Raw genomic sequence first — 19,542 nt, 5'->3', positions numbered from 1 at the left:
TTTAATGTGAATATCTATGGCTGCCTTCAAAGGAAACAGGAGCCAACGGTGGTCAGGGATTCCTCCGGTCCTCTCATTAGTCACTCTCCACCTGCCTTCTTGTCTCACAAATGAGACTGTTATTTTCTCACCTCCATATTTCATAAATTGTTTTTTTCAGCATGTGTGAAGCACACTGGAAATGGAAAGCTCCAAGTGCAGATTAAAGAGGATGCCAAATGTGTTATTAGTAGTTTCATCCTACATCAGAAAATTAAGGGAATAAAACGTTGTCTCTCCGCAACATACAAATGGCAACCCGTTGGGCAATGCAGTGGGGATGCAGATATATCTTAGTAGAATGACTTTATTGAAGAAAATATATAGCTAGCTTCACATTCTTTCTTCGTTCTTTTTTTCTTTCCCCTGCAGCAGACCATGTTGAAATTCTGAACCGTAAAATTATGGAGCACCAGGACTTCTTGGTGGGAAGCTGCGCATGGCCTTTCTGTATATATTCCCTCTTCCCTTCTATCGTTCTCTACCACCTCTACAGTAAGCCTGTTGCAGCCTACATGTTAACCAAAAACTGATCAATGGGAATGTCAAAAAAAAAAAGGAAAAAAAGAAAAAAAAAAAGAAAAAAAAAGCACTATAGAAACAATTAACAAACAGCGCTCTGTTATATGAGATATACAAGTAGAAAATTATAATAGACTTTTATAACACATTACTTTAACACACTTAATCATTTTATGACTACCATCCTGATAAGTGCATCTGCACAGCGGACTGTTGGTTTACTGTATACTATCGATGGATAAATGTTTGTCTTGTTTTTAAAGTGTTATCTTACTGTTTTGTTTACATCATAGTCTATTGATTTGTTTTAAAGTGTACATCATTATCAAGTATACTCAATACCATTTTTTCATTATTGTTATGTCTTAAGTTTTCATATACTGTAGGTTTTATGGGGTTTTGTTTGTTTTTTACTAAAAATGTTATTGTGGGAAACAGGAATTATGTGCTTGAAAAACACGACGCAGGAATGTTCTGCCCTTTTCTGGATTTTGCAGTTAATGTCAGCTAGAGTTGCTTGTGTTAATGCTCCTTTTATCATGGAAAATTTGCCTTCAAGCAGAGTCTCCAAATTCTTAGTACAAACAATATGAAAGGACAGCTGTCATTTTAGTCCAGTTCAGGGTATTTCTTTAAATACAGTGAGCTCATTCTGGAAACTGAAGAAAAAAGAAAAACACAAAAACCCAATCTCAGTAAGGGGATAGGAAAGATTTGCTCAGATTATGGTAAGCATCAAGGAATTTCTGCAGTTCTGTTGTCCGTTGAAGTGCATTCTCAGCTGCAAACGGCGCACAATCTTTCTTGCTGTTTTCATGGTGCAGTGAAAAAAAAAACACGTGGATAAGTGAGATGGCTTCAGTTGGGCAAAGATGCATTTGCATTGGAGAGAAACAAATGCCAACTGTTAGCTATAAAACGTGTAGCTGGAGCAGGCCCATAATCATGACATAGCCCAAGCTGGGTAATACCATGTAGACTGGGCTTGTCTTCTCTAAGCATGCTGAAACATTTCCGCCTGAAATCCTCTGTGGCTCTTTGAAATTTTGTCAGCATGCACCAATTTTTTAACCACCATTGTTCATGATTCGGTGATTTTTCCCAAGATCTCTGGCCCTTTAAAGCAAACACAGCAGTAACAAACCAGAAAAAAACGAAGCATAAGCTTTCTACCATACATTAACATTCTTTTTAATGGGGTTCTTGTAGGTCAGGGGATGTATTTTGGCACCTTCAACTTGATCAAGACCAACGTTTGTCACAACCAAGGGCTAGTTTTCAATACCTCCTCATCAAGCGCTTGAATAAAACAGCTACCAGCTGAGCATGCTGGGCAGCACGGCCTGGTGTTGTGTGGCCTTGCTGAACAATCTGGCTACACAGAATGCATTTTAGTTCAACAATGCAGCTAAATTCATCCCTGTCATAGCTTCATAGTATCACTGGCATTATGGAAGAGATGGATTTGCTCCTGTAAATCCATGAACTCCATAAACGTATCAAGTGCTAGGAGAAAGACAGTCATTATTAAATACAAGCAAGAGACAAGTTCCTAGTGTCCTGCCTCCCTGAATTCACAGTGGTCTTGCAGAGTGCCAAACTCTGACAAACAGGTTATATTTTTTTTTCCAAGTTCCTTGGCCTTGGTTAGAGAATTTCCTTGCCCCCTCTCGTCCAGTGCGGGCACAGATACATTGATAGACACGTACCTACGTGGGCCACAAGTGATAAAGGGGCGTGTGGAGCACGACAGGTTTGTCCCTGATGAGGCTCTGACCAGCTGCTTGTGGCAATTTATTCATAGCAAGAACCTTTGAAGAGTCCAGCTCAAAAAGGCCTTGAGCCAGAAGGGATCTTTCTATTCATTTCAGCAGGCTTTGAACCAAACCCTGAAAGAGGGGAAAAAAACACACACCCCTAACCCTCAATCATGAACCTCGTGTTTTGACAGTCACTTGTGTCTGTAGCTGTTTCCCAGCCATCACCATTCAAAAGCAAGATGGTGTTGCCTGAAATTAGTGACTCTCATTTATATTGGCTACCACATACCTGTTCTTTTAACCACTGAGTTTCTGTTTCCCAAAACCATAACATTGTTAGTGGAAAAAGTGGATTTGAGTACTTCCTGTTTGAAATTATTTGTGTATCAAAATGGGTTTTGCACAACCTGTGCCAGTGCCTCAACAAAGAACAGAGCTGATCTTCTTAAGCCAGAAAGGATGCATTCAAGCTTGTATGGCTTTATGAGTTAAAGGAGGTTGGAACTTTTTCAGTGCTAAATGGATTTTTGTATATCTTGACACTTTGATGTAACCTCCTATTTTATTTATCTACTTAAACATCTGGCATAGATGTGCATAGAATGTAAACCTAGAATACAGCTGTTTTCACGTCACATTTAAAGCACTGAAAAAAAACGTTTAAGGATTATTTTTTATTAAAGAGGTCCAATGAGGGATGTTCAGGGTAGTTATATTAGGTGCCACAACAGTTTTTATATTGCTGGCAAATTTAGAGTTAATTTGTAAATGAGTTTAAGGAAAGAAAAGCTTGAAGCACTAAACTTCACCAAATTCAAAACAATCTCGGCAAAATGCCATTTTGAGGTAGCACTATTTAAACTAGTTGTGCAATGACTTGCTCTAATTTTCTTTGTTCAAGAAAGAAAAAAAAAACAGTCGACAGACTATAAATTTCCTAAATAGACTATTACAAAGTCACCAAGCTAGTTAGTGACTCTAAACAAATGTCATAAAAGCATGAATATCATCCTTTATTTGACAAGAGATGTATGTAAGTTTGTTTAAATCAATATAATTTTAGTGACATTTTTATAAGCTTCCCACTTTCCATGAACCTATATTTTTTATTTATCCAAAGTTATTTCTCTTTGTCCATTTCTCTCAGCCTTATGCAAACAATATGCAAGAAATGCTGAAACTTGGATAAAACGGGTCATGCAGAGGGAAAATGAAAGCTGAGATTGATCATTTTCACGAAAAGGTTGTTAGTAGTTTCAATAATAAGTACTACTACTAAACTGTAACATAAGCAGACAATAAAAGAGGGATTTAAAATAAAATGGATTCATAAAACTATTAAGATTATTTTTGTTAAATACAGTGTTTTTAGTAGTTTGGAACATGATTTCACAATCAGCCGTGTTTTTTAGTTGGAAGTTTCTAGCTGATGATTTTTGACTTTGTATTTTTGCATCGTGATGTTCTAGAAACCATTACCTCCCTGGCCAGCCCGCGCCGGCCCCGTTCCTGAACACTCTGAAGCACTTTCCTCTCTGCCATACGTGTCGTTTCGCACTGCGCTCGGAGTGTTCACGAACAGCGGCGCGGGCGGGCTGGCCGCGCGCTCTGCAAACCACAAGCGCCGTGCTCCTGCCGCGGCTCCGGCAGCGGCTGCGGAGCTTCGGATTCCTGCGGTGGGGTCCTCCCAGCGTGCGGTCGGCTGCGGACCACGGCGAAAGTCCTGCCCGAGCGGCTGGAGCTGTGCAAACCGTACAGGCAGCGATGGAGATGGGTATGTGTCTCTTGTAAGGTGCATCGGGTCGGATAAGGAGACGCGTGTGTCTGATGAGATGTCTTCTCCACCTTGCAGGCTCCTTGCTAACGCAGTAGAGTAGCTCTAGGACATGCTAGTACACAACGATTGAGAAACTGGAGTCCTCATTTTTTTTTTTAATCCCTTGTACATTTCACATACATGAAAATTGAAAAAGGTGAAATTTATGAGGAAAATCTAATTTCCCATTCCTGTTGAATGGATTTAGTTTGATATTGACCTGATTTTACCATGTGCCTGTTGAAGGCCTTAGAGTATATACTGTATGTTAAAGACTGTAATAACATTAAAAAAAAAAAATAGTTGATAGCCTAATCCAAATGTAAATATAGCTACAACACATTGTTACTAGGCTACAACGCATTAATTCATGTCATATATTTTCATTTCTTTGCCATTAGTTTTTAAGGTTTTCATTATTGCTTTTTTGATATCTTTAGTAACTAATGAATTTAATTTTGAAGGAGAGTTAGAGAAAGTTTAAAATTTTTACTACATGTATTCAACCCATTTAGTTATATTCTAAACCAACACTGAAGCATGGTAAGGTATAGAATACAGTCCATAACTAGTTTGTATAGTTTACAGTTTAAGAACAAAATTAACTTTGTATGTAACTCCTACAATGATAGATTCATTGTTAACTAATTATATTAAGTTGTTGTTGCTATGGCAACAAAACTACAACATGGCTACCTTTGTATACATTATTTGTGAAATTTTCACATGTAAATTAAAAGTGATGTGTAACAGTATGAGCTTGTTAAAGGTACAGTTCGATACTGTCAGATAAAGATATGATTGAATATTTTTAAAATCCCAAAGTCCCATGTGAACGCTGAATTTGTGTCTTTATGTCACTTTTTCAGTCAAGAAGTTTACAACACATGGATTTAGAGTCAGGTTTTATAGCTTGTAGAAATTGTTGTGTGGCAAGGGTTATTCCACAGTATTTTAACTTTGAAAACACGACAGCCTGTATTTACGACATAGTGACTGGTCTTTCTTTCATTTCACGTTCGCCTGCATTGTGGGAATTCAGAATTAATCGGTTTCAGTACTGTAGCTCTGCTTGCAATTTTGGTTTGTTTTGTTTTCCTGAAATTGAACACTCACATGATTATGTTACGATCAGGGCTAAATAATTAAACGTGTAACTATTTTAATACTAATTTATATTAGCAAAAACTGTACATAAGAAAAAATATTGTGGAATGACCCCGTAACAGTGTTGAAGATACAAATATGCTGCAGTTAAACTGATTCAGTTAGTGTACGAATGTGTGAGACACACCTTTTTTGCACTTATGTACATAGTCCACGAAAGAAATCCTTGGAACTTATTTTGAATATAAAAAGTCTGTAATAATACAGGAAAAGTTTGTAAAAGAGATAGGTATTACTAAGGCTTTGAAAAGGAGGAGTTTTTTGCTATAAAACTTATCTGAAAGCATGATGTTGCTTTGCTGTTGTAAAAGCTTTGTAGTTTGCCATAGCTTATTATACAGCAGACTGATAACAGGTCAGCTCCAACCTGCAGCACAGAGAAATGGGAAACAGTGCTTAATTAATTAGTAAGGTCACTAGCAAAGATTTTTGTAATCAGCCTACATTTTCAAACACACCCTAGGTCATGTTTCTGATGCTTTGTATTCTCGGTGAATCCTATTAGGACTGATAAGTCAGTGACAGCATACACACGTTTTTCCTAGCACCTAATCCTATTTCCAGCTGGAGGTGCTTGTCTGTTATAGGTGGCTGTCATTGCAGCAAGTGTTTTAAATCCCAGAGGGAGTTTGAACTGGTGCAACATGCTGGTTTGTTGGTTGTTTTGGTTGTTTTGGTTTTGCTGATTTTTTTTTTTCTTTTTTTTTTAAAACCTTTTGGGGCAAGCTAACAAAATTGAAGCGACCGATGAGCAGCGGAGGGACAGGAGCTGTTTCACATTGTCTTGGGACAGTTTGCTCCTGCTGTGCCCCCTGCCTTAGCGTTCGTCTGAGAGAGCCAAAGGTCCTGGTCAGACGGCAGTGCTGCACGGCGCTGCCTGCCATGAGGAAGCTGTTGGACGGATGCTGGGCAGGGAAGTGAACGCTAATCATGGCAGCGTGGCCAGCTTCTGGCTGGATTTAACAGTCCCTGTTGACTTGCCATCGAAAGGGAGTGCAGCCATCCCGCCCAGCCTGCTGAGCAGCAGCACACGGTGCTCCTCAAGCATCTTCTGGGTAGAAAGGGGCTGCCCGGGGGCCGGGGGGTGCGTGGCTCTGCTGCTTCTCTCCCCGTAGTCGGTCACAGTTTAACAGAGAGGACTGGCGCTTCCAGGAGGACCTGGCCCTGCGTTCCCTGTCCAGCCGAGGCTGCCCCTGGTTCTTCGGAGCTGTCTGGCTGCCCGCTGTGCAGCGCGAAGCAGCCCACAGCCAAGTGTCGGGAATCCCAGGCAAAGCCCCTTACTAGCCAGGAGATGCTCTCATATGCGGAGCTGGTTGTCCTTTTGTTCGCCCTAATGAAATGTTAGTTGTAACAGAGAAAACAGAAGATTAATGGTGTAAAATATCCTTCCCCTGCAGCAGATTCCTAATTGCCAGCAGCCCTGGGTCCCTGGGCTCTCTCGATTCCCTTCCCACTGCTGCTCGGTTGGTTGTACTGGCAACTCTCTGCAGTACTGGGTGGTTTTTGGAAAAGCTGGAGGGCCCGTATTGACCCACTTAGGTTTTGGTTGGAACCAGTTGTGGGGTTTTGTTTGTTTTTTGTTTGTTTGTTTGCTTTTCAAAATGCAAACCTCAGATTTGCTTTGGGAAGGTTGCTGGTTTTGCCACAAGGCTGGTCCCAGCTCAAGCTGCTGAGCTCTGAACACCCCAGAACAGTGCCGGTGGGTGGTGGCACCCGGTGTCCCTGGCTGCCTTTCCTGCCCATCCCAGGGCTGGGGGCTGTTGTGTCGCTGCCAAGTGGCTGCCCTTCAGCCACCGCTGCCGGCGGCTGTCTCAGAGGTTGCTCTCTTGACATCGCTGACAAATGTCCCCTGCCCAGACTGTGTTTCACCACGTGGTTCGTTTAAACGGGTGGTTTGATGAATCAGAACCTTAGCATCATGTGGTCCCAGTGTCTTTAAAACAGCGGGAAAAAAATCAGATGTCTCTTTGTGGGCGTTACAATAACCTAGATTTTAATATGAAATAGCAAATTCTAGCCACCGTGCTACTAAGGCTTCCCTTTGCTGTAATCAATTTTATAATCAAGCTCTTACTCGCTTCTAAGATTGAGAGAAAAATATTTTGCACTATGCGAAATGAATCGTAGCTGGTAAAACTTCCTTGGGATATGAGGATGATCATGACAACACTGCTAAAATCTTTGCTAGTGATCTTTACTGACATCTCTATCATCAAAAATAACTCTATATGCCTCTCAAATGGGATATTTAAACATGCAAAATAACACAACTATTAAATAAAATGAAGTTATTTTTTCCAAACACACAACAGAGAGAATTACCTGACACCGAATTACAAGGTTCCAGTTCTTTATTACTGTACACAGATGCTATTTGATAGTGGTGGAAGCCAAATGATTTTGTTGCCATGGCTTTTGTATCCTAGCAGATGAGGGGATGATAAGACCATTCTTAGATTGGATTATGGGATTTTTTTCTTTACAATTAGCTTTCTTTCAATTTTATTTATATTTTAAATCATGAAAATGAAACTAAACTCCCCATGCTCCTTATTATATCACCTGACAACAGATCACTTTTTTTTTTTAAATAGAGAATTGTATTTTAGGCAATCAAATCAAACAGAGAATGTTCTAAATTGTCAATTTTTAATTTAAATATATAAAAACACTTATACTGTACTGTGTAAAGTAGATATTTGAAGCACATTCTTCTTTTCATAGGCATTTCTGGTAAAACAAAGTAAGGGAAACATTAGGAATCAATTTAATGGTATAGTTTAGAATATATACAAACAATTACAGTTAGCCCTGTGGAATTGTAAGAAATTAAAATATCATCAGATTCAGACAGGCATAGGCTAATGCAGTATTTCAGTTCCATAACACAATAGTTCATTCCCTCAACTGCTACCAACAGGGTGTACGCTTTGAATTTATTTTTCTTTTTGCCACGTTATATTGCTGTAGTGCTTGTACGTGCTTTAGAAATGTGCATAATGCTACTCATTTTAGTATGTTACTTCTATATTGTTATTGTTTATTTTTTGATCTTTTAATAAAGTGTATAAAATTCTTGGTTATGTTTTTTATGGATCCATATCTACACATTAATAGGAGTTTACTTTAAGAACTTTTCAAGTTCCAGTTTATTAGTCCCAATCTTTAAAGGTTCTGATGTAAAAATAATAACTAATGAATTTGATTCAATGTTATCTCTAAAGTGTAGAAGAACAGAATAAATTTCTTTCCAGAAAATACTTCCAGTATTTTGAATTCTGTAGCCAGTGCCTCCTCTTTACTGGATGCATTAGGCCTATCATATTAAAGTTACTAACATAAGAAAGAAATTTGTATTTTAGAAAAATAAAAGTAAAACTTTCCAGATGCTGCCTTTTGGTTTCTCTTGTGCCTTAGACCTTCTGAGACACATGCGATGTGTTATGTTTGTTTTGTATTTTTCCATGCTTCCTTTCTGACCCTATCTATGATGTGATTAGAGAGGAGATCAGAGCTGTGCATTTGAAGATAACCATGAAGAATAAATTGAATATAATTCAAAGGCCTGCAGCTTTTGTAGCACAGTGATGTGTGTATTAATTTTTCTCTTTCAGCATTTGTGTCAGATACTGTTTTGAACGTCCCAGTGCAGTAATACAACAGTAATCTCCCTTTGGCAGAGTCCTGGATTCCCAAACTCTCCTCCAAGTGCCCGGCTCTTCCCCTGGGCTGCCCGGCCGAGCCCCACGCCCCCGGCTGCAGGCAGCCAGCGGGGCTGGGGTGCCTCTCGCTGCACCTGGGGCGACTGCAGCGGCGCTTGGTCTGATCTTCCTCACGGGAAACCTGCTTCTTGCTGAGACACAGAGGTTTTGTTCCTTCTGTAGCGCTGAGCAGATGTAGAGATAAGAACATCGTTCCGCAGCGTCTGCCCTCCTTGGTTGCCGCCTGTGTGCCAGCAGCATTGCTGTAAAGGGGACTTCTGCCCCTAAACTGTCCTGAGGTCACCACTTACTCCCTAAAAGCGTTAGCCTCCGTTTTCCTCAGCCCTAGGGGATTCAGGTCTGAAAGCGAAGCAGAAATCGTCTTTCCCTGCGATGCTGATCCTGACGTGCCTGGGGTCCCCGCTGTGAGCTTGATGACAGCATCAGGGCCATGTCCTCCTACAGTGACCAGAGGGAGCTGCACCGGAGCCGTTGGAGGTGCCTCTCCCTCAGCCACACCGAAATGCAGCATCTGCCTTGGCCAAGGGACGGCCAGAGCTGCCTGTGATGGCACAAGGGAGGGGACGGGCTGTGCAGGGGCTCCTGATGTTCACTGCGAGCTCTCCTCTGCTACCAGCTGCTTTTGCGCTCACGTGTTGGGTCCAGCTGGAGGCACCAAGCCCTGCGGCATGGCTTTGGCAGGAAAGGCTCTCAGCAGCTGGAAAGGACACCTGGAAGCCCCTGAAGATGTGGAAGGCTCTCATTTTTGTTAAACTCTTGAGTCGTATGTTTGCCGTGGCACCCAGGCTGCTGCAACACAGGTGATGCAAGACGACAAGCGGGTCAAGACCTGTGCGACAGGAGGTGTTTAATGCCAGCACGAGGAAGGGCACTGCGGCGTGGGCATGGGCATTGTTGGCCATTTTTGCTACAGGTTCCTTGGTTGATTTAACTAGATCCGAGGCAGGTTCTTTGCAGCTCCTGGGCAGCATAGATGTGTGTGCATGCCCAGTCAGGGATGGCATCTGACCTGGAGTCCTGCCTCATAGCCCAGAAAAACAGGGTGGGAGACCAGGTGAACTGTTCTGCATTTCACATCTTGGTGCAAGCCGCATGGATAGTAAGGATCTTGGTTCCCAAATGTGTTCAAGAATCTGATACCGGGGAAAAATAGGAGTTTTAAAGTAAATATGTCAGGCTCCTGGTCTACTAGAGCTGCCTGGTGGTGAGCAGAAGCAGGAGCAATGCTCCCAGGCACGCACTGCTGTTCCCCATCGGCTTTAGTAGGACACGCTGTTGACTTTGAGAAAAGACAGACCAAGTCTAGGACAAAATTATATAACTGCTTCTTTTTCATCAGCCTGTTTCCCTGTCTTCTCCTTGCAGGTTAATTGACTCTATTTATGTGTCAAGGCCACTTAGATTTTTTTTTTCTATAAATGACTCCTGCCTAGTCTGATGGCGTAATTAAATGTCTGTATTTTTTTCTGAAACAAAAAAAGAACAGGGAAAACTGAAACTTTTCTAAGCAATGGATGCTTTGGAGTTCCACTAATGGTGTGGGACCGTTCCTGAATGGTTACTCGGTTTTCATTACCAGCTTTCCTCTGCTTCACTTTCCCTGCTGCTAACGCTGTGCTGTGGGTCAGTTGGAGAAACCCAAAGCTTTGGAGCTGAGAAACGTTGATGGGTTTAATTTTATGGCCCTGTGTATCAGAGAGGGTGATGCAGCCACGGCTCTTAAATGAGTTCATACCGAGCTCATCTGCTGACCAGCAGCAGCAGGAGGGGTTTTGCTGGGCTGGCAGTGCTGTGGGTGGCTGCGGGCAGCGCTGGGCTGCAGGCAGGCTCCCAGCCCCGCAGGATGGAGCCACACTGCTGCAAAGCTGAAGCCTGCTCAGGAGAGGCAGAATCCACCTCTCAGCTGACACGAGCCCAAGGCAGCCCGTCCACCCCTGCCAGCTCGAGTACGACCGTGCTGAGATTGAGGTTGGGCATGAGGGAAAATGAGGCCAGAAGAAGAGAGCTGCCAGCGTTTTTTTGCCGGCAAGCCAAGCACTCCTGACTGCTCAGGTGCAATTACTTGTCTTGAGCCAGGACTAGCGCTTTGTAGATGAGGTTGGATTAAAGAACCTGAGCACACCATACATGATGCCGTATTTATGGCAAGTGTCATCTGGAAATATTGCAGCACCCGGCCCATCTATCTTCCTCTCTGCTGGGGCATGTTTGTGCAGGAAAGCCAAGTTTAATAAAAATCTCCATTTAGCTCTTTGGCTATTGAAACTTCAGTGGGAAACCCAGGGAAAATATCTATTTTTCAAAGCTTGCTCCATATTAAGATGGGCCTCTGTGGTCCAAAGCCAGACAGTTTTTACCCAGTCTGGACTTAGTGCTGGATAAATAGATCGCTTTGATCTATTTATTATAAGGAAAAGGAGGATGGAGAAAGACATGTTTGGCTAATCCCCCATGAGTTGTGGATTTAAAATATTTTCACCAACAAAAGCAGCCAGTTAACCCTTCGTGGAGGAGGGAGCAGGCTCAGAGCAAGCTGCGTCCCAGGGAACAGCCCGTGTGTTCTTGCTTGTACGATAGCTGTGATTGCTGTCAATGCACCAATTTGCCCTTTTCAGCCAGGGTGGGTCCCTCCCTCAAGTACATTTCCCCAAAAAGCAACACCTGTGAAGGGCCCAGAAAGTTCCTGCGGGGTCTGTGGGCAGAGGGACCTGCCTGGAGGAGGAAAACCACAGCCCAAAGGCCACGCAGATGGGCTTGGAGGAGCGTCCGCTCCTCCAGGTTTGGCTTGGCTGGGCTACAAGACCTTTGCTGCAAATGCCTTTGCCCTTTCCTCCCCATTTTGCCTTTTTCAGGGTGTTTCTGCCAGTCAGTGCAGCAGCAGCAGCGCGTTGTCCTGTCCCCGCTGTTCCCGCTGTCCTTGCCTTGGATCTGGAGGTGTAAATCCAGCCCAGGGCGACGGGACGTGTGCGGCAGCTGCCACAGCAAGGAGCAACACAGCCAGGCAGGAGGCTGCGGTATGACGCTGCACCGTGGATTTCTTTAGAGCTGCACCTGGGTCACACAGAGGTATTTCTGCTTCCCTCCGCAGTGCATGCAAATTATTTGCTTGTAAATGTTATCTGCACCATCCCAAAGGAGCTGCTGCTGCCTTCCTCCCCTCTGTAGCCATCACGTTCTCAAAGCCTGTGTTTGTAATCGATGCAGCTTCTGCTCTAACACTCTGCCACCATAATTCAGCTGATCTCAGTGGTGTGGTTTCTGCTGCAGCTTCTGTGCACAAGCAGCGGCTCCAGACAGCGTGGGCTCTCCGGCGTGCCCTGTGTCCCCGCTGCCAGCCCCATTTCTGCCCCCACACCTGCAGTGTGGCTGCTGTCTGGAAGGGCCCTGGCTTGTGAGCAGCTCCTGCCAAAAGGTGCAGAGGGGTGTTTTGGGGTGCATGCGTGTGTGTGTGCCGTAGTAAGAGTGCTCACAGCTACTCTGCGAGGCTTCTGGAAAATGCCTGTCAAAGAAAAATACCGTTTGACTTCCACTGCAGAAACCCAGGCCTGAACGACAGCCGCCGTCCTTCTGTCCCTGCGGCGTGACCCTGCCCGAGGGACGTGGTGGTGAGGAGACGCGGGAGGAGATGTGTGACGCACCGCCGGCGCTCAAGGGCGCTGCTGAACTGCCAGGCAGGTTACGGCACGAGAGGCCCAGACCGGTGCCACTCCAGCGCCCCGGCGAGCCCCACGCTGGGCTCGGTGTTTGTCCCCCGCTGGAGCAGGGGAAGCGGCAGTGGGACCCTTCCCAGGGCTCCGGGGTGTGCTCTGCGGCAGGGGATGTGCCGCTGCCCTGCTAGCCCCAGGCCTCACCCTGTCTTTTTTTTTTTTTTTTTTTTTTTACACTTTCTTCCCTCAATTTGCTAGGAAACGTCTTTGAACTTGGTGACCTCGGGCTGAAATAATCCCCTGCCCTCTGTGCCAAATGCGAAAGGGGCACGGCTCCCCTCAGCTCTCGGTGGGGCAGTCTGGGGGACTTGGAAGGGCCAAGGGATGACAGACGTGGGACGTGGGGCTCGTGCCCAGGAGCCTGGGCACAGGTCTGCCCACACCATGTTAGCACATCCCGGCGGCAAAGGGCGCTCCCGCTCCACGCAGCTACAGAGGCTGCTGTATGTAATTGATTGCACCGTTCGAACGGGGTCGCCTGGCTGATGCGAAAGCCTGGAGCGAGGAATTTAAGAGCCCAGCACTGCCTAGAGCAGGGCAGCTAATTGCGGGGGGTGACCCCTCATAAAGCAGTTGTCCTCGCTGGCCCTGGGCGCATTACTCTGTGTCCCTCACTGCAGCCCTGCTGAGCTGAACGAGAGGAGGCAGCACCCACTTGGCCATGCCTTGGGCTGTCCCTCCCGGTGGGGACACTGCCCTGCAGACACCGCTGGGCTCTGTGGAGCCCTGGGGGTGAAATGCTGTGCTAGGGCAGGCGCGGGGCAGGTGTTGGGGAGCCCAGCCAGAGTTTTAGAGCAGATCTGACCCCTCAGTTCAGGGAGCCAGAGGGACAGCTGGGATGTACCAGGCACTGCCCCGATGCAGGGTGACAGTGGGAGCCTGAGGCTTGGGGCTGGGCAGGATGAGGCCTTGGAAGTCTTTTTAATTCCTAGTCTGATGGCGGGGCTGTGGCTGGATTTGGACCAGCAGGGACAGGCAGAGCGTGGCCCGTGCCGGGTGGGGAGGTGGGCTGCAGTTCCCCCTCCCAGGCTCTCACCCCTCTGCCAGCTTTGCTCAATTATGGGAAATCCTTTAAGCTTTTGCATTAGTGCTGTATTTAGGTCTGCACTGTATTAGGACTTGGCACGGGAAGCGGAGTCAGATTTCTCACTTAATAAAGAACGTTTTAAAGGCATTTGTTGCCATGGCCCCGGCACTGCCAGCCCGGTGGCTGGGGCATGACGGGTGCTGCAGGAGGGGAGGGTGCTGGCGCTGCTGGAGGGCTCCTCGCCAGCCACGCCTGGCCCTGGCAGAGCCAGCCCTCTTCCCTGCCTCGCTCCCGTGAGGCTGCCGGGCTGGCAGGAGGCCGGTCCTGCTGGCAATAAATGTGTCATCAGGATGCGAGCAGGGATAATGAGTCACGGACGCCCACCGCCAGCCAGCCTGGTCCTGGCACAGGGCTGCAGGGCAGGAGCAGAGAGAGTAGGGATGCTCCAGCCCACGCTGCTGCCCTCCTCCCCTGCCCCTCCCAGCCTCTGCGCTGGGGCTATCAGGCAGGGGTTGTCCTGTTTGCGGCATTACTGACCTGTGTCTTTGCCGGGACACAAAACGAGGGAGCATCCTTCCTGCCTGGTCCTGCCATGAGGTTTCTGGCAGTGCTGACCCGGGGCTGGGGTGGCAGCACGGGGGCACGGCGGTGCCCTGGTGTCCCCTCCCGCAGGTGCCTGGAAGCGCCACAGCTCTGCCTGCTGCTGGTAAACAGCTGGGCGAGGATGGGACCGTGTGTGTGTCCCCGGGCCTGCAAGTGGCTGGGCCAGCTGGGGTGTGCTGGCAGGAGCGGGAGGATCCTCCAGACTCCCATTTTGGGTATGCACGCGGCTGTGGTTTTCACAAAGACTTCAGGAGACAAATCGTGGCTGTCGTTTGAGCAACGTCCCCTGGGTGAGCCTGGCACAAGTGTGTGCTTCCCGTCCAGCCCTGTGGCACCAAGCAAGGAAATCCAAGGTGAGACGGGTCCTCGCAGATCCAGTGCTTGTGGCACCTGTGTCTGGACCAGCCCCAGCACATTCTCTCCCCAAACTTCCCCAAACTCCAAGGGGATGGAACTAACCTATGGGGCATGCAGGGACAAATTCCCTTCACCCCACCCCAGAGACCATCAGCTCCAGCTGGGCTGCACAAGCCGGGCCACAAGGCGTCAGCAGATACTGAAACAGAACTTAAAAGGCTGCTAATTGCCTTTTATCCACCTCTAATCCTTAACTGAGCTGCTGCCGCTCTTCTTGGTGCGATGTCCATTCCTATTCATTGTGAAGCACTGGATAATGGAGGATAATTTTCTTTCTAGGGAACGTGCAAGAATTTGTGTCAAGCAGGCATAATACGCAAAGAGCTCATGTTTAAATGATCAGAACATAGTGGTGGTGCAAGGTATGAAGTCTAAATGCAGAGGGATTCGAAACACTTCACAGTGGGGGGAAAAAAAAGAAAGTAAGAGACTTGCAGAATTTTAAGAGGATGAGGAAGAATTTGGCATGGGATTACTTATTGGGGAAAAAATTAGAAAAGTGAGAATCAGGAGATGAGAAAAGCCCTGGGGATGAGGCAGTTGCACCAGATCAAGGAGAGCTGCCAGCCCATGGATGAGGGTGAGACCACAGATGAGCCTCAGCACTCTCCCCCCAGCATCCCAAATCCGCATCCCCCAACTTCCTGGGCCACTGAGCCGGGCTGGCAGATGCGTCCCCTGTCCTCCACCACTGGGACGAGGGAATTGCGGATGGGCTGGGGTGGGAGCAGGGCTCAGCTCAGGCAGGGACAGGGACAGAGGTTTAATATTTGCGCCGGCCTCCGGGTCCGCTGCGGTACAAGGCAGAGGCGAGAGCATCCTCCCCCTGCTGCTGGGGCACCTGGGCTCCAGTGCCTGCTGATACTGAGGTGCCCGTGGGCCCCTGGCTGCCACTTTTTTTGTGCAGGGCTCTGTCTCTTTGTCCATCTGCAGGGCCGGTGAGGCAGCTGGCTGCACTGAAGGCCGGGAGGGAGTGCTGGCCCTGCCAGAGCCGTGCTCACTTTCATCAGCCCGCGGTTTGATCCTCTCCAGACTGAGCGAATTAGGAAATTCTTTGAAATGCCGAAGCGCTGCTCTGCAAAACTGGAGGAGCCAGCAGCCCCTCACTGCTGAGGGCAGGGAGACAGCTGGGGTTTGGATTGCTAGCTTTTGTCCACAAAATGAACTCAAGCAAGTTCATAAACTGCAGAACAAAACACTAACGACTGCGGGCAACTGCTGCAGAGACCTGGTGAGTCCTCAGCAGCGCGGAGAGCCCCATTGAGCCTGTTGATGGCCCCTGCTGCTCCTGCTCCCGACTGGCAAATATTGGCTCTGTTTTTCAAGTCAAGAAAGTAACTGCTTTTTGCAACCCTGTCCAATTTGAATGCTCCAGTGAGGCCTCGAGGAGTTTCCCCATCCAAGTGCTTCAAGTCCTCAGCTCCTGCGCCGGGCTCCCAGAGCAGTGGGGCTCTGAGTTGTGCTGCTCCAGCTCCCCTGGTGCCGGACGCCACGTGTTCTCCAGGCCGTAGCTTTTGGGGGTGCCACGGAGCTTCTCGCCGTCACCTGGATTGCCTCCAAGCAGCCAGGTGCTGTTTCCAGGGGAGCTGACAGGTTCTGGCAAGGAGGAGGCGCAGCTCGGCGCCATCGTCCTCCCTTGCCAGGAAAGCTGATAAAGTGTCTCCTAATGAGATTGCTGTGTTCTCGCTTCGCAGACAGCTTTGTTAGCTTTCACAAATGCAGTCTGGGGAGAATCTCTGGCTGTCTGGACACTACTCACAGCTCTGCCATTACACTTGTCTGGGAAGTCTTTTCCTCCGGCCTCAGGTTGATCTTCTCCAGAAGCATCTCAGCCCGGTACCTGCCTCCTCCCTCCAGCGACAGCTGCATGCAGCGCGGTGACCTGGGGACACGCACGCGAGTTCTCCTCCGGCTTTGCCGTGTGTGCGCACCCTCAGCTGCCACAGGAAAAAAGTGATGGGCGTGAAGGAGAGTGCGCAGGGACGGGGCACGCTGCACAGCTTTCCTCAGACCTAGAGCCAGCCCTGGCCACGTCTCCCACCCGGGGCTGCACAGAGATCTTAACAGCCTTGGTCAGCGTGCGCTGCGCGGGAGCACAGCCTTGCACCCAGCACGTGTTAACGGAGTCTGCGTGGAGGAATCAGCATCTAGGAGTAGCGCTTGTCACCTTGCTACAAGGAAACCGTCAAGTGCAATTATTATAAAGAATATAGAAATGTTTTTGCCAATTAAGATCAACATAGTATTAACGTGTTTTTCACAAAACCCCATTTGGGTTTAATTTTACGTTTTATCTCTCCCTTCAATGGGAATAAAGCAGAGAGTTTCACTCTAATTAACTGTTAGCTGCTTGAGTCTTTTATTCCATTTCATGCACAAGTTTGCACGTTTCTGTAGCATTTGAATTGTAAGTGCTGCAGGAATATGATTTAAAAAAAAAATGAAAATCCATGGAATTTTAAAAGAACTCTTCTCTTTGGTGTCAGTTTAAAATTGCTCTATTTCCACAAATCCTAAATACATCCTGATGGTATATTAAGCTTCCCCCACCTTTCTTTTCAGTTCAGGTTTAAAACAACATGTTTGGTTTATTTGTTCACTGCTGCCTTCTGGCTTTTGAGCCTTAAAGAGACATATTTTCAGCTTCACCCCAGGACAGCATTGTCTGGAAACCTTTCTGTGTATTTGTACAGAGGGAGGCTGTCACACACATTGGTGATTTGCCAAGGTAAAGTTTGAGGCCATCCCTGTCCCCTCAGCTTTGCAGGAACCAGAGGAAGCTGGTGCCTGGGGAGAGCGTGCCATGCGGGCATCGCACGGTGCGCGGGATGGGGAAGGCGAGCGGTGTGGATTATTTCAGAGTGGACCATGAAGGGCTGTAAGGAGACAGCAGATTTCTGTGGCTGGGTGCAGGGCTGAGGATGAGCACGTGTTGAAAAGCAGAAAGAGCAATGAAGCCCATCGCTGGGGACAGCCCTGCAGCTGTGGTGTCCTTGGGGCTCCCCTAGACCTGCCCAGAGCGGCAGGAGGAGCGGGGCTGTGTCCGTGGCTGCCCCCAGGAGCCAGCTTCAACCTCAAGTCAGCAATGACCAGTGCCCGGGCCAAGCGTTTCTAAACTGCTTGTGGTCTGGTACCATGCCTGGGAAACAGAGAGCGATGCTTCTCCTGCCCAGAAACCATGGTCGCCTCCTTGTAGCAACTGTAATTCAGTGCATCCCCAAAATCAGTAATTGCTTTGGAAAAAAATCCATAACTTTTTTTTACTTGCCAGCATGCCTTTTGGTGCTACTAAAATAATGGCTGAAAGCTGCATGGCAGAAATATGAAATTTCAGAGAAAAGTCCTCAGAATTTGCCTCTGAGTCATCTCTATGTTGGCAGGAGAAGGTGGCAAAGAAGAAAGTATCTCTGCAGGTAATACTGACTGTAACGGCCCAGGATTAGGAGACTCGGCCAGGTGAACACGTCCAGCCCCCAAGACATATCTCACTGTACTCCAAAGGAGCTGAAATAGAAAGCCGTCCTTATGGTTATGTGATCAGTAGAAAGGGAACACCTTGAAAAAGCCTTATATGAAATCAAACTTAACACCTCGACAGCCCTCTGGCCCCGAGGATCCTGTCCCTGCACTGCACGAACACCATAAGGCACAAGCAGATTAGCAAAAAAACGCTGAAAGAGGTGGAAAAAAAATGACACAGGGTCTTAAGCTGTTTTTGTGTGTATTCATGCAAATTATGTGCTCAGCTAGAGGGTAACAGGTGAAATCCTGGTGTCCGCCCTGCTGCCTTCACTCAGCCGCCTGCTGTATGCCTGCTGGCAGAGCCTGGTGCAGAGCTTGGGCAGCGGCAGTGAGTCACAGCAGCCGGCCGGGCAGTAATTACAGCCTGCAACAGGCACCAGCAGCAGCCAGGCAGCGTTCACGCTTTGTCTGGTGAGGAGGATGCTGCAGTATCCCCTCCAGGAAAGATGCTCCAGGCACTCTCCCTCCTTCCAGAGGCCGGGATGCTGCTCTCTGGGCTTCAGGGCAGGGCAGGATACTGCCCTCCGTCCATACCCACCTCGCTGCAGGACACGGCACTGTGCAGGAGCTGTCTCTCACGTCCGTGAGATGGGGATTGCAATTATTTCTGGCCCTTGCTTGTGCCATCTGTCCGTTCCCCGAACATCCCTGCAGGATCTGTGTCTTAGCAGGTTAATTTAATAAGAGCCTGCTTTATTGTTGCTGGCTGCGGGCATGGCACAGAGCAGCTGAGTCCATCAACAGCACAGAGCAGCTCGGGCAGGAATCAAATCCTGCCCAGATGCTCATTTGGGAGGTTTGTTTTGCTGAGGGAGCACGAGCCCTCCCAGGAGCCGAGCCCTGCGTTTTTCTCCTTGGCAGGAGCTGGGGAAAGTACAGCAGCAGAGATTAAATCAGGTCTTTGACCCAGGGAGTGCTGCACCTCACAGGTATGGCGAGACAGCGCCAGCGAGGGAGCAGCAGAAAGGCATCGCTGGCTGGAGGTGGCCGCGTGGCTCACGCAGGGCTTGGCCATTTACGGGAGCAGCAGCTATTCCCATCTGGAGCTTCAAAGCCTTTACATCACCAGCAATTTTCGTGGCTCCAGTGCATGGTAGCACACAGCCCGGTGAGATAACCCAGCGAACTGATGAAGGAATTACTTGCTTTAAGGATAATGAGCAATCGTGTGCACTTTGAGCTCTACCTTTTTTTTTCAGACGTAAGCTATGTAGGGGGAAGTATCGAGTGCTGTATGCTG

General features: G+C 47.6%; 1 protein-coding gene across 11 annotated transcripts in view; it reads left to right on the top strand.

Moving 5' to 3' along the window:
• MBNL3 (muscleblind like splicing regulator 3) overlaps positions 1 to 8,692 on the top strand; it is a 100,551-nt gene extending 91,859 nt beyond the window's left edge. For all 11 annotated transcript variants that reach the window (XR_010834867.1, XM_048075021.2, XM_048075040.2 and 8 more), the window contains one exon: positions 412 to 8,692. The gene's annotated coding sequence lies outside the window, so the exon portion shown is untranslated. The remainder of the gene's footprint in view (positions 1 to 411) is intronic.
• Positions 8,693 to 19,542: the final 10,850 nt, after the last annotated feature.

The sequence above is a fragment of the Anser cygnoides genome, chromosome 13, assembly GCF_040182565.1.
Source record: "Anser cygnoides isolate HZ-2024a breed goose chromosome 13, Taihu_goose_T2T_genome, whole genome shotgun sequence".
Lineage (NCBI taxonomy): Eukaryota > Metazoa > Chordata > Aves > Anseriformes > Anatidae > Anser > Anser cygnoides.
Note: the sequence above shows the minus strand (reverse complement) of the source record. Positions and strands in the feature narration are given on the sequence as shown.